Source organism: Passer montanus, unplaced genomic scaffold (genome assembly GCF_014805655.1).
Source record: "Passer montanus isolate IOZ18808 unplaced genomic scaffold, ASM1480565v1 scaffold37, whole genome shotgun sequence".
In the NCBI taxonomy this organism is placed as follows: Eukaryota; Metazoa; Chordata; class Aves; order Passeriformes; family Passeridae; genus Passer; species Passer montanus.
In genome coordinates this window covers 859,439-872,509 of record NW_024368485.1, presented here as the reverse complement: position 1 = coordinate 872,509, position 13,071 = coordinate 859,439, and the positions used below count along the sequence as shown (strand labels likewise).

Here is a 13,071-nt window from a genome sequence, read left to right as displayed (position 1 = left end):
AGCAGCAAGTGCCCTGAGCTGCCCAGCAAGGGTGGAGGAGAGCCCTGTGCTGGGCAGGGCACCTGTCAGTGATCCACAGAGAGCTGCTGGGGTAGGAAGCTCCTTTGGTGTTTTGGTGCAAACCTCTGGCTTAGCCTCCCCACAGCCCCTGCTGTTCTCCTGATGCCTGGGCACTGTCTGGATTTAATGCAACACCTCTCTTCCCAGAAAGTTTCCTCCCTGCCCAATGCCCACACTGCTGTGAGCCCACAGCCTGTGGAATGCAGGCATCAGTACCTCTTTGCTATCCCAGCTCAGGAGATCCTTCTTCAGGGCTGAGGATAAAGCAGCATCCACAGTCCCAACTAACTTGTGGTGGGACAGGATCCCTCCAAACTATGCCCATTTATCCAATGCAGGCATCAGAAGGGATGACAGACTTTTTTTCACGTCACCCTTTCATGGCTGGGCACTATAAAAAGCTTTGGGCTGCCTGAACAGGAGAAAAAGCAGAGAGTTAGGAGCCTTGGGAGCACCAGCTTTCATTGTGAAGATGCTGGCTCAAGCATTTCTTCTGCTCTCAGCAGTATTAATTGGAAAAACAACAACAACAACAATACATATATATATAAACAAGGAGGCAAATTTGTAACACAATTAATTGTACATTTTACCACGCCAGACTTCAGGCAGGGCAGTGTATTTGTATAGCTCACAGTACAGAGTGAGGAAAAAGGACAGCAAACCCATAGCAGAAGCAGAGGAATAACTCAGGCTGCATTTCTTGCCTCACACCCTAAACTGTTGCTTGTACTGCCATGCTGGACAGGCAGAAACAGGTATTTAGTCACTACCCTGTATCCAAACAGGGATGCTGAACTCCACTTTTTCAGCAACTGCATAAAAAGTGAAAATCATGACATGGTGCAGACAGGAAGACTTTGCATTTGTCATTTTAGAGGAAAAGAGATGAAACCATCAGTTTTTAGAGCAACACAAGCCACACAACACAGGCAGCAGAGGAGCAAAGGTTTTCTTGGAAGACAAGTACCAGTTGGTGCTTCTCAGGGTGCTTCTTGTTAGCCCAGGGCTGGAAGTGCTCCAGAGGAAAAGCAGCCTGGTTATCCTGCCAGGATGCCAGGCTGCAGCCAGCCACAGTTACCTTGCTTTGCCAGGGAGAGGCGTGGGGCACAGCAGCAGCTGGAGAAAACCAACCAAGCAGGTCAGTGGTGAAAAGCCAAGAGCCACCTGGGACCTGCACTAAAGCCAGTGGATGAGCTCCTCAAGAGTACCACTGCCACGGTGATGGCCAAAAGGATTTCTGCTCACAACATTCAGCAATTTCAAGTGTCTTTGTCCATTTCTACCAAAGGGACTGGTTCAGGGAGTGGCCTGTGCTGTGCATCTGCAGCTCTGTGGCTTGCTGGGCTGTACAGGTGTTACAGAACTGAGCATTTCCTGTGAGACAGACCATCTCTGCTCCTCCATTTCCCACCTGAGAAAAAAAGGAATAAATAGGATCCTAACCAGTAGCAAATGGGGAATCTGTAGCACATCTGGAAAACACCTTCACAAGCTGCTGCTGTCATCAGTGAGAACTCTTTTCTTGAGGTCTATAACTGGCCCTGAAGCCACCCAAACCACTTGCCTGCTCAGCTGCAGCATGTGCAATGCCAAAGAGCAATGGTTCCCCCTCACCTTTGCCAAACCAGAATGGCTGGGCCAAGTGCAAACACCAAACACTGCCTAAGCATCAAGTTAGTTGTGCTGTGGTGCCAGGATGGGTGTGCAGGAGCCCCTGCAGACATGGATAACAGGCCATGGATAAAAGGAACCAGGCAAAACCTTTGGAACAGGAGCAGCAATTGTGGCCTAAGACAACTTCTTCTGGTGCCTGTAAAGCTGGGTTGTGGATTTAAATGTGTAGTGGACAGGCAGCACAAGGTAGGGGAGGAATAAACAAGCTGACATTTTCACTGGGCCTAAAGTGCCAAAAGTCACGTGGCATCAGATATCAGATCAGCAGCAGATGCCCCATCCCAGAGACCCAGCACCTGCACAAAAGGTCCCCTGGGAACAAAAAGGGACAGAATAAGCTCCTCATCAGCATCACCAACAGGGTTTTGCTGAACTTCTGGGCCACACTTGGTGCTGTCTGTCTCTGTGCTCTAGTGAGGATGGGAGAATTGGACTGGCTGGGAAGGGATTGAATGGAAATGCTGCCCTCCCTGGGATGGCTGCAGGTCTCTGAGAGCATCACTTTGGTTTGATCTGGGTGCTGCCTGTATTTATTGCATGAAGGAGTCTGAGCACTGCACAGATGAGGTGTGGAATTTATAATTTACTTTCAGACCTTTTTCTTATCCTTGACCTTCTTATTGAATTGGTGAAGCCAAGAAAACACTCAATGCACACTTCAGAGGCACTGAAATCTGTCAAATGTCACCCAGGACAAAAAGCCTTATTTTTGCCTATTGTGGTGATTTGCTTAATTGATTTTAATTAGAAGCAGACAGTTCCCCACTCTCAGCTTTAGGACAGGAGCCACTTTATAGTGGCCTTGCTACCAGGCAGCAAGCATCAAATTGCATTTTGCCCAAGGTTGTCCTGTAGTAGTAATAAAAATGATAAATCCCTCTGCTTTTTCCAATAGCCCTGAATAAAACTGGCACTGCCAAGCTCCCCCCAGCCCAGGTGGGAGCAGCAGCCTGCTCTCAGGCAATGGTGAGATTGGCTTCATCTTGGCTTCAGGCTCACCACGGGGTTCTGCTCTTCCCATCTTTAGTACTGCATCCTCCACTATGACTTGGTTTTGCTCCTCTCACAAGAGGTCAGAGTTCTGTGGGCAGCTGGCAGCATCTGGAGGTGCGTGTCTGCTGCCCACAATCCAGGCACTGACAAGAAGAGCCATGCTGTGAAAACACAAGTGAAAATCTGGAGCTTTCCCCTATCAACAATTACTTTCTTTCTCTTTAGGGTAAAATAAACCACCCAGCGCTTTCACACCTCCTTCCGAAGCACTGCAGACGGGACAACACCTCCACCTCCAGGGGGCTGGATAACTCCCGTCCCTCCTGTGGGAGCAGCTGCAAACCAGCACAGCCAGAGGGCACAGCCAGAGCCCCTCCTCTGGTCGAAGTGTATGGCCCCCAGCTATCCCAGCACCATCACCTGCTTTGTAAATGTAGATGTTTGACATGACAGTTTTACAGCTAAAGAGTGATCGTGGGTATTGAAGAATAAATGCAGTTGCTTCACCCCCATCCGCCAGCAACAGAATTCTCTGCTGCTCCTTTCTGATTGCGAAAACCAGGTTTCTCAAAAAAATACCCAAAACAAAAACAACCCCAAACAAAAACCAAAACAAAAAAGGGCTTTAATGAAATAGCTTCTTGGTACTTGAACCCACCTGGGCTGAACAACTGATTTACTACTCATTGGAAAGCAGTTCCAGGTAGGAACCAACCCAGTGAAAAAACAGCTTCATCCTGAGTCAGCCCAACTATTGCAACGCAGGGCACAGTACAATTTTCCCAAGTTCATTTGTGTTGCCCAATCCAATTTAAGGACTGGAAAAGGTGCCTTGGCAGGTGACCCCCACCATCCCAGCCTTTTGCCTGGTTGGCCATCCTTGCTGCAGGGGTCTGGGGTTGCTCACAGCTGGGCAGGTCAGTGGGGCTTTGTGCTGGGAGCAGCTCTGGCACAGGCAGCCACGGGTCAGGAGAGTTAGACATGAGAGGGGACCCCATCTGTGCCACACCCTGTGCTTCCCAACACATGAAGCTGCATGTCCCTCCCTGTGTGCATTGACTGTCACACATTTTATTAAAGTCCTTCCAGTTGTGCTGGAAATTGCCCCTTAAGCCTTGCTGGGAGTGCTGTGCTGAGCTGTGTGGGCAGGAAGCTGAAGCTCACAGTCCCAGTATTCTCCACAGGGCTGTTTTATTCCTTGCCTCCTGCTTGTTCTGGGCTGACCCTGCAGTTCACACACATGCATACACTCCAGCCAGGATGCATTTTATTGCTACCCAGCCCAAACTGCATCCACTGCAAGACACCACCCAGAGTTCCTTGGCATCTAAACCCCAGGTACAAGGTGACCCTGGCTAGATCTGACATTCCTCCCAGGTAAAAGCCATGTCTTCCCCAAACACTTGCTAACCATGGTGTGGCAACACAGCCCTGTGTTTTCCAGCTGACTTTGCTTCACACTCACACACACGATGCACTTTGAAGCAGTGCTGCAATTTTTCCCCCAAACTGGCACTCAGCATTCCCATCCCCCTGTGGGAGCAGCATGGTGCAAAACCCCAGGTCACAGCGGCACCATCTGAAGCAGGGTTAATTACAGTGAATCCCACCAGAGCTCATGCTAACCACAACCCATCCTTCCTCCTCTTGTCATCTGTAAAAATACCTAAGCCAGGCTAAAAGTAAAGTCCTGCTTCTCTTGCACCCACCCAAGTGGCCAGAGGGAAGCAACAACACGCTGTCCCCACTGCTGGAATGGTGCAGTGGGAAGTGAAGGTTTTGTTCAGGCCCTAAGAATGGCAAAGGCCAGAGCAGCTCAATCCATGTTCCAGCTCTGAGAATGCTTTCAACAAGCAGGTGAAAGGGAATGGCACATTTTGGCTAGGGATCAAAACAGGGGCTCACCTCTCCCAGCACTGCTGGAGGTGATGGCAGTGCTCCCCCAGACACCCAGCAAGCCATCCCACCCCACACAGGCACTGCTCCAAGGCTGGGAGGGGGATTGCTGGCTCTAGTCTGTGTGCTCTGTGGTTCTGGCCATGCATGGATAGCTCAGATTTTCCACCCTAGGAAGGAGGGAGCAGGGGCCTGCCCACCTGTGCCGTTTGCACCTTGCTGGTGAGCCCACCTTTCCTTTTCGTACTGGAGGCCAAACTGAGGGGTTGCAGAGGACCATTTGTGTGCCTGTTTGTATCACTGAGTATTGGATTGTGACTTCTTGTGTTTTGATACTGTGGATATTTTTTTTTAAAGTTAAATATATTCTATTGCTGGACAGCTGGAATGAAATGCAGAGTCTCTTTGTGTCACCTGGAGAAACCACATCATCCCTGATTCCAAATGGGTTCTCGTTCTCCTCCCACCAGTGAGGTGATGGAGAGCATCCAGCAGACACCAGCCCACACCCACATCCTCTGAGGAGAGGAGGCAGGGGCCAGGGCACGGCTTCCTTAAGGAATTCACAACCAGAACCTTCCAGAGCAGTAGAAGGCTGGTGAGGAGCCTCACCTGAACCTCTGGAACAGAGACAAGGGAGGAGGAAAAGACACCCTGTGTTGCCCTGTACACATACCTACCAGCAATCCTTCTTGACGGGGTTTTGTTCACAATTTTAACATTTTAATATGAATCCAGGTGTATTATCCCTGCTCCCCGTGAGAGAACAGCCCACGTGCTGTCAGGAGCTTGGCTGCAAACACCTGAGCAGAGCTGAGCAGGTGGCAGAGCCTTCCCATGAAAGGCAGCTCTGCTGCAAGGGCCAGCTTGTCATTGATGTAGAATGCCACAAAACACCTGCTCTGCTCCCTCCCCAAAGCCACTGTGGGCAGGGAAACACATGGGAGATCCCAGCTGGATCAGGGGACCAAACTCAGAGTTGGTGCACAACCAGCAGGAAGGGTCTTCTCACACCCCATGGCTTTGAGGGCTCTGGGAGGTGAGGCAGAATCTCCTTTCACTTGCTGTATGTTTCTATTCAGCCCTCAGCAGGGGAAGCACTTTGGGATGAACACTGACACATAGTAGTGTGATACTATTAATACACCCCTGCAGACACACCAGCACGTGGCAAACCCACCAGAGAGATCTGGGATGATTATCTCAAAGAGATTTCTTTAGCACCCTGCTAATGGAACCATTTCAGAAGGGGAGGAGGAAAATCAGCAGTAAACCACACGAAAGCAAAGTCAAAAACTGGAGCTTGGTGGAGACAGATGAGACACAGGGAAAACCTCCATGCCACATTTCTGGGCACCCACCTCTTCCTCACCCAAGGGAGGCCCACAGCCAGCACACACCTCACCCTGACTTCAGGGGTGAACTGGCTCACCTCCAACATAAGAGCAGAGCCAGCCCAGGTGCCCTCAGAGCACAGCCCAGCCCTCGCTCTGTGCAGCACACAGTGATGGCTCCAAGGAAAGTCCCTTTCCAGCAACCACCACACAACAGGGACAATTCCCTCCCTCTCCACTTGCAGCCTCCCCAAACCACCTCACCTTACAGCTGCCACACACCTCTGGGATACATCCAATCCTGCAGCAGCTCTTGCTGGGAGCCCCACGGGGCTGCAGCCACAGCACCAACACCACTCCCAGGGTGATGGGGACAGCTGTGACCTCCTGCATGCTCCAGAGCAACCAGTGTCACCAGGTGGGCTTTGCATGAGGCCAGCTGGGAGAGTTTGGGCTGTTGGCAGCTGTTACACTGGTGTGATGAAGGCAGCTTGTGCAGGAGGGCTGGGGTCAGTCCCGGCTTGCAGCTCTCCCCAAAAGGGAGCCAGGGTCTGCCCACCAGCAGCTCTCACTGCTGGCCATGCAGGGACATGGAAATACACCACCTGGATATTGGATCATTTAGAGATACACATTTAGGAAAGCATAATGTTAACTGTGTTCTTTTCAAACTAGCCTGAGCAACCATAAAAAAAAATGTCTGTGCAGAGGAGGGTTATTGCAAGGTATGCTTGTACTATCTCTAAACCTCAAAGCCATGCAGTCCAAACACACATTCAGATCCACATGCAGCTATGAAAAGGTAGCACCTGATCCTAGGAGGTAATATTATAATTACAGGATATTTCAGAGCTTGTTTCCACAGGAAAACTGCAGCCCACTGGAAGAGGATGTGAGCTGCAAGACTGGGAGGAGTGTATGCTTATGTCTGGGGCACACCAAGCATTGCGCTGCCAGAGATGTGAAGGGAAGTTGTGGGCTTTTAAGGGACGGGCCTTGGTTTCAGGCCAGCCAGATGAATGCCAAATTCCAGGCTTAAATTCTGTTTATTCAAGGGCCCACATGCTGCTGAGCAGCCTGGGCAGCACAGGGACTAGGAACCACTGTCCCTGCAGAGACAGGGTGTGAGTGCCCTGGCACTCTCAGAATGCTGCAACCTGCCCTGCTGGAACCTCTGCCCACCAAAGCAGCCACTGTCACTGCCTGTCCCACCAGAAGAGCCACTGTCACTGCCTGTCCCACCCGTGGCCAAAGGATACAATGGGTTCAAAGGACAGGATGGCACCAGCCTGCCCTGGGGATGCTCCCTGGGCAGCAGCACTGTGGGCTGTACCATGCTGGCACACAAGTGCTCAAGAGACATCCTCTGATCCTTGATGTTCCCCCTGCAAACCACAGGGCCGGTGAGCCTTCCTGCAGAGCCATTTCCCACAGGAAGAGCAGCTGGGCACGTGCAGAACGTGGCAGTCGCAGCAGGGCACGTTTGCAGCGCCTGCCTGGGGCTGATGAATGGTGGGAGGAAGCACATGGCACCCTGCAGAGCCCACCCACGGGTCCTGCCATCTCCCCTCGCTGTTCTGGAGGCATGAAAAGAGATTAAACATGAATTTAGCTCTAGAAAAAGATACCACGCTGCCAGTGGGAAATGTTTTTTTTTAGCCACAGATCTTTTGCAAATATCTGTAGCATCTCTATCTTGCTACTACAGACTCCTGCTGCTTTTTCTTCTCACATTCCCTTCTCTGAGCCAACCCCACTGCTACAAGAGAAGTAGATCTCTCTGTGTGTGTGTGTCCCTGCAGAAGTCCTAGGGTTCCTGCCATGGAAAGCAGCATGGAAAACATCTTGGAGCAAAAGCTCTTTCGGGCACAGAGGGCAGCCACTGGAAATTAAAGTATTTGATTTTGTTTCCTGGCTCTGGTCAGGTGTTTGAGTAAATAATTTTGTGCCTCTATTTCTTTTCGTGCTCCTTTGTCCTGGTGGTTTCAAGTCTTAGGTTTCTACACTAGGGAAAGTGTGTTTGAACATCCTGGCACCAGGCAATGTGGACGGGGGGGAGCTGGCCCCAGGTCTTGCAGGTCTGACATTGTTAATACACACCAAATGAATGGCAGGAGGCACAAAGTCCCAACAAACCAGCCCCAAGCAGGCAGTGCAGCAGTGCCAGAAGTGGGATGAGCTGCTGGACTCCCAAAATTTCTGTTTCGTCCAGAGCTGTCCCAGATTGGATTCACTCAGCAGCCTCCTCCATGGGCTTTCTCTTTTGAGTGGCACCAGCAGCAGCTCTCCTGTGCTCTCTGGCTGTTCCAGGGTGGAAGCACAGTTGCATCCTGGAGAGCAGCAGGAACTGCTGAGACAGGTCCCCCAAGGGTGGACAGAGAACACCTGACTGTATAAAAGCAACAACAGCCCCCGGGGCACCCCCAGAGCAGTAATTCCCCCATAATAAAGCTTTCCTTGATGGAGGTATCACTAGTGGTGCGTGAGGCACTGGAGGTGCAGGACGGGGCAGAGCTGTGCCCACAGCCCCGCTCTGGGGTGAAGTGTGGGATGGGCATGGCAGGTCCTCCCTGGGACCCCCGGGACTGCAGGAGCACAGTGTCACCACTTCCATGGGCTTCAAGTTTGAAGGACTTGAAGACAAGACAAAAGACAAACCAAACCAGCTGATACTATAGCAGGGTGCTGTCCACTTCTCCCATTTCCCAGGGCTTTCTACATTTTTCGTTTGTACACTTCACAATAACAAAGAGAACAATTTTTTTTTTTTTTTTTTTTTTTTTGAGGGCAGGGAAGTGAAAAAATGCAGACTCAAGTAGGAGCGGGAAAGCTGTCCCCAGGGGAAAGAACTGCCGGGGGCTCCAACCCTGCAATGGCACAGGGGGACAGTCATGTTCCCCCAGCCTCTCACCCTAAAACCACCCAGCAAGGAGATGCGGGCAGCGTGAGCCCTTCACCCCCTGCCCTGCTCAGGCTGGCTCCGCGATGGAGCCGCTGCTAGAAAGGGCGGGGTTTATTAATTTTTAACCACCTCCCCAGCTCGTAGTGGGGAAACCCAAATCCCAAAAAGTGCCGGGGGTGGAGAAAAAAAACCTCAAAGCAGATGCGCAGGGGCGCATCCACGGGGAACATCCCTTTCGCGGGGCCCTGCCCGCCCTGATGCTTTGCTCTGCCCGTCCTGAGGCTCTGCCCTGCCCGCCCTGAGGGACTGCCCTGCCCGCCCTGAGGCTTTGCTCTGCCCGTCCTGAGGCTTTGCTGTGCCCGCCCTGAGGGACTGCCCTGCCCGCCCTGAGGCTTTGCTCTCCCCGCCCTGAGGCTTTGCTCTCCCCGCCCTGAGGCTCTGCCCTGCCCGTCCTGAGGCGCAGCTTGCCCGTGTCCGGGGGCACAGTGCCACCTCCCGGCCCGCGGGGGAAGCGCCGGCCCCGGGAGCCCGCCCGGCCCCGGGAGCCCGCCCGGCCCCGGGAGCCCGCCCGGCCCCGGGAGCCCGCGTCCACGCGGGACCGGGGGGAGATCGGGTTTTGTGTATCATTCGTATGTTATGATTGGCTTTTCGCAAATGTTAAAATGAATCTTGTATGTGTCATGTTAGAAAGTTGTGCTGTGTTCATTTTCTTAAGTAGTTATTTGTTTTCTTAAATACAGTTTTAGGTTATAACATAATGTTAAAATAGGAACTGTGCTATGTAAATTTTTTTTTTTTTTAAAGAGAGGACTCGCACCGAGATAGCAGCCACAAGACACCTAAATCTTTTAGAGAAAGATAATTGATTGCCCCATTATCAGAATAAACTAACTTCTTCCTGCCTTGCTCAGCCTCGTAGACACTGTTAGGATTCAGAGGGAGAAGCTGACACTGACCAGACAGAATCCTGTGTCTGAATGGAATTATGCATCATGTATGAGGTGTATGAATATGCAACAGGCTATTGCTTTTAAGGGTTAATACTCTGTTAACGTGTGTCCTTTTTCGGGCTTGTTTTGCCCAGAAAAAGGTACCCAGATGTCTGTAACTCTTTGGGGTTTTTTGTCTCATATTGCCCTAATCCAAGCTGACCAAACTTTTATTATTCTAATTACATTGCTATTTTTATAACCATTTTATTACTATTAAACTTTTAAAATCTTAAAAACAAGTGATTGATGTTTTTCACTGGTCTGGTTTTTAAGGTCCGGCAGACGGGGGGGCACAGCCCTTGTCCAGCTAAGACCAAAGGTGAGCTCACCCCACTGAAGCCCGGAGGGTGCCCTGGCACCATTGTCCCAAAACATCTCCAGGCCAGCAGGACGCTGGAGGTGCCAGGCACACCCCCACGACAAAGTGGCTGAGGGGAAAAGCATCCTCAGGCTGATCAGCTCCCTCCACACTCAGATGCTGCTTGGCCATCCTGTCACATAGCTACACAGCATATCTGTCCACACCCTTTCTCCAAAGCTGGAAAAGGCATGGCTTAAAAACTAAAAAACACAGTTAAAACAACAACAAAAAATCCCATGCATTATAAGTCCTGCCCCCTCTTCTCTAAATTGAATTTATGAATCAGTTATTAATTTATATTATGCATCAATAAATCAATTTATTAATGCATAATAAGGTGGCAGGGAACTCTGGGCTTTGCTTTGGGGGTGCAGTAAAGCCAGGCAGGGAGGCCAAGCCAAGCTCTTGCTCCATCCCAACCCTTGGATAAACCCTAGGTGCAGATGCCAGCACTCTGTCCACACCCTTTCTCCAAAGCTGGAAAAGGCATGGCTTAAAAACTAAAAACACAGTTAAAACAACAACAAAAAAATCCGTGCATTAAACTTTAGTGTTTTGTGCAATTAAAATGAGATGAAAATAAATATAACTTTAAAAAAACCCCACCTTTTCCATACACTAATGGAACAGAGGTGCCGTGGTGTCACCATGCTGCCCCAGCAATGCATCCCTTGCAGCAGCAGCACACAGGCAGGAGCTTTTCCACTCCTCACGCCTGCTTCCCCCCAGCCACAATGGGCAGGAGAACACGGGGGCCCTGGGGGCTGCTCTGCATCACCCATGGCAGGGGTAAAATCCCTCCCGAGACCCCCCAAACCCCACCAGCCTGTGCTGGGAACAAAGCTGAGCACAGTGTTTGACCCCTGCCAACCACCACACCCACGTCCTGCATTTCCACAGGCTGGAATCAGCTGGCCCCAGCACCCCCTGATTTATGGGAGGCTCATTCTGTCAAGCAGTGCCCAATCAGACAATGCTGAAGAGAATGAGCTGCCCCTCCAGATGAGCTTACATGCCCTGGCACTGCTGGCTCTGTTCTGGAAGGGCAGAGACCTCAGCAAGGTGTAAAGCTTTCTTTGTTGCATTAATGTAAGTCCTGGCCCCTCTTCTCTATACTGAGTTTATGAATCAATTAGTTTATTAATGCATAAGGTCTCAGGGAGCTCTGGGCTTTGCTTTGGGGGTGCAATAAAGCCAGGCAGGGAGGCCAAGCCAGTCTCTTGCTGTGGCATGTGCCATGCCCCATCCCAGCCCTGATAAACCCCAGGGTCAGCAGATGCCAGCATTCAGCCACAAGGGGTTCCTTCTCCTGACTTACTCCCTTTTCCTCTTGAAAGGAATAGGATGAATGTGTCTTTACAGATCATGTGAATCTGCCTGTAGATAGGGCCAGGGACTTAGATAGGGAAGGAATGGGAGAAACTATCAGTTCTAGAAAATGTTACCAGTTGACACAGACTGATGCTCAGCCAAGGCCGTGGTAAATTCCTGAACTTAGAGAAGAAGAACAAAGACTGAATGCAATGATGAATATTGTTTTGTTATATATATATAAAAGGAGGCAAGTGCATATTAGAGGGGGACATGCAGTAGGCCTGTTGGGAAGTGTGTACCTTCCAAGTACCTAAGCCAATTGGGAAAGGAAGAGGGAAATTAGGATAAAAAGGAGGCTGCATCCTCCAATAATTTGGTAGACCCCGGGGAAATGCCCCATGGCCTTTCCCTTTACTCAAACAAAGTTACAGGACTCCTCTGTCTCCTTTCTGGACATAAGCCTCTGGCATCATGAATTTTTCTGCACACTCTCCACCACAATGTCATGGTGTTTCCTCAACTCCCAAGAGAAGTTTTCACAGAACAGGGTTCTTCACCCTCTGTTTTTGCATTTCAGGGTGCAGCTGGGTAAGTTTTGGAGGCTTTTGTTTTCCTCTGAAGGTAGGAAGAGGAAACACAGACCCCAAAAACTGGACCTATAAGTAAATCAGGGTTGTCAGTTCTGCTGGAGTGAGCTCAGCAGCCAGACAGGAAACGTGTTGGCTTTCCCACAGCCCAGGAGAGACCGCTGGTGCACAGGCAGCAGCCTCACATCCAGTGTCCTGCCAGCTCTGCCTCACACCAAGAGGTTTCTACTCTCCAAATTCCACACTGCAGGGTTTCTCCTGCAGTTTCTTTTAGAGGACTCGTGCTGAGCCAGGTCTGGTCCTCAGGCTGGCTGCTCCTGAGGGTCTGGGCACTAAATCTGGCTTTAGTCACATCTGTGCCAGAACAGCTCCTGCTGTCCTGTGCTTGCACAACCAGCCAGGAGGGAAAGGAGCTGCTTTCCTGGAGCTGCCTTCAGGCTCTACAGCCTGATTCCTCCTTCACTACAGAAACAACCTGGGGGTTTTTGTGGTCCAAACCCTCTGCCCACAGTGCAGCTGAGAGGAGAGGAGCTGGGGCAGTGTTTGGCTGTGCCAAACAGCTCTGATTCTCCTGGGTGCTTTGCTATTCTCCAGTGCAGGAATCACACGGTGGCACTCAGAAACCGCTCAGTGTGAGCCAAAAACATTCCAGAAAAATTGGAGCTGCCTTCAGTGGCCTTCCCTGCAGAAGGGGGATGGAGAAATTCAGGCCTCTCTGGGAAGTAGCTCCCACTGAGCCTGGGCCTCCCACAGCCCCAGTTCTGCTCTCGTCCTGCCCTGCTCCCTGCAGAGCCAGTTCCTGTTTGTCAGGATCTGTTCCCAGCGCAGGGTCCTTCCCTACTCTTGCTTTTATGCAGCACTGCTGGAGCCTGATTCCCCCCCAGCCATGGACATGGAAGGCTGTTCCAAGGCTGCCACAAGCTGCACAGGGCAGACACTGACTGCACACCAGGGG

The 13,071-nt window shown here is 51.1% G+C and overlaps 1 protein-coding gene across 4 annotated transcripts in view; it reads left to right on the top strand.

Moving 5' to 3' along the window:
• The window catches only part of STUM (stum, mechanosensory transduction mediator homolog), a 49,031-nt gene extending 44,017 nt beyond the window's left edge, over positions 1-5,014 (top strand). For all 4 annotated transcript variants that reach the window (XM_039717065.1, XM_039717066.1, XM_039717063.1 and 1 more), the window contains one exon: positions 2,956-5,014. The gene's annotated coding sequence lies outside the window, so the exon portion shown is untranslated. The remainder of the gene's footprint in view (positions 1-2,955) is intronic.
• Positions 5,015-13,071: the final 8,057 nt, after the last annotated feature.